Here is a 2,014-nt window from a genome sequence, read left to right as displayed (position 1 = left end):
CCAAAACTAACACTGACAATATCACATGAGAGAATTGGGGGATAATGAACTCAAATTCCAAGAGTCCAGATCAGGTCTGAGTCCAGGAGGCTGCTGGACTAATTTATGTGTGTCAAGCATTCAGTTAACTTTTCCACTTGAAAGGAATGCAGCAGAAAACTGAATACCATGTTTCACTGTTAATATTCACATTTACAGTGGCTCCTATTTGGGACACAGCATTACCAATTCAGCTCAGAGCCAGTTTATACTGAAATTAAGCTCTTTACACCAAGTAAATGGTTGTCCACACCACTAGCTAGTGGACATATGAACTAACGTTTTTAGATTTGGGGAGAAACAAATGCCAATCCTGTCACCTGTACTGCTTCTTTTGTTCACTGATTCACGCTTAGAAACCTGTGGGGTTTGGGGCCTGCTGACCCTGAGCACTGGAAGAGGTGAATTGTGCTGCTTTCTGCTTTAACATGGTTGCATCCATGTTAAATGTACAGTCACTTGGTGGTTCAGGGTCCTGAGAAGAAGGTGGAATAGCAGCCTCAGATGCATGGAATTGGGGGTTTCCTGAAAATGCAGCCCAGGACAAGAGTTTAAGTACAAGGCAAACTCTGTAGGAAACCCCTTACATAAAACTTCAACAGGAATGGACATCTTCTTTTCACTAATCTTTCCACATTTCTGTTTCTTTGTTGCAGCCTTTACTCCTTGCCATGGCAGGGCTGGTTCTATCAAAATACATCAAAACATATCCTAATGATTCCATGTGATCTCTAGGCCTGTTCAATACCAAGATATGCATTGATGGTAGCATATCAGGTAGTACCAGTGGGATTTTTATCTTCTCCATGTGGTATGTGTTGCTTTGTCCTGTTGTCTCTGTACTTTTTTGGCCAAACCAAAATCAATAAGGAATAAGTTATCACTGCTATGCCCAATATCCATTAGGAAGTTATCTGGTTTAATGTCTCTGTGTGTACAATTCTCTGTATGCATATCTTCAATTCTACTGATCGTCTGCTCAGCTAACCTAAGAACAGTTTTCATTGTGAAACTTCTGGAACAGAAATCGAAGAGGTCTTCAAGGCTGGGTCCAAGAAGATCCAGGACTGACACACTGTGCTTTGTTTCTTGCCCATACCACCGGATGCGGGGGATGCCAATGCCAGCCTGAAGATTCAGAGAGTTTGCTCTGGTGGAGCAGGCAGGGACGCCTGGCCTCCTGAGATTCTAGCTTCATGGTCACTTCCTCACCTCGGTGATGCTGATTGCCAGATACATGTCCAGGAAGAAGCCAGACCCGATCTTCTGAATGAGTTTTTGCTTCCCTCCAACAATGACTATGGCCTCGGTCCTGCCACTGCCCTCCATCCTGGGAGACAAAGAAAACACGAGGCTGGGGACAAGCCCAATGTGTCCCTGAGGGTCAAGGCCACTGGGCTGGTCTGCAGAGCCAGTTGCGGCAGGAAATGGAAAACAAATGGCTTTTTGGAGTCACAGAGCACAGACCCTCCAAGGGGACCTGGGTGCTGAGACTCAGTATTGTTTCTTTTTGCCAGGCCGCAGCTTGTGAGCGGTTCTTGCCATTCCTAGGCTGGGGCACTTGTTTTCGGCTGTCGCAGGGTGGGTGTGGTGAGTTGGGGCAGTTATATCTTGCTGCCACCGCCGCCACCTGCGGCCTGGAGGGACCCTTGTCATCACCGATGCTGCGGTCTCGTTACTCCCGTGTCGTTACTCTGGCTCCAACCAACACCAAACGTCCACAGCACAAGAACCGCTTCTTCACGCGCGGAGCACTCTGGGAAGGCAGTCTGGGTGCCAGCCCCCGACAGTGGGCGGAGCGCTGGACGGAGAGTCTTAGGGGCGGGTAGTGCTCACGAGCACTCTTAGTTTTTCTGCAAGTGAACTGTTTGAATGTCAGTGTTTTTAATTTATGGAAAGTGACAGTTCAGAGAGGTAAATGCTTCTTCGTTGGTGAGAATTCTGGCCTTTTTTTCTGTCCTCCATCTTCTTCACC

At 47.3% G+C, this 2,014-nt stretch overlaps 1 pseudogene; it reads right to left on the bottom strand.

Annotated features, from left to right (window-relative positions):
- Positions 1–391: 391 nt before the first annotated feature.
- Positions 392–1,368, bottom strand: LOC123809927 (annotated as a pseudogene).
- Positions 1,369–2,014: the final 646 nt, after the last annotated feature.

This window comes from Phyllostomus hastatus, unplaced genomic scaffold, assembly GCF_019186645.2.
Source record: "Phyllostomus hastatus isolate PE091 unplaced genomic scaffold, TTU_PhHast_1.1 phas_scaffold_585, whole genome shotgun sequence".
Classification (NCBI taxonomy): domain Eukaryota; kingdom Metazoa; phylum Chordata; class Mammalia; order Chiroptera; family Phyllostomidae; genus Phyllostomus; species Phyllostomus hastatus.
This window is presented reverse-complemented; position numbering and strand designations above follow the sequence as displayed.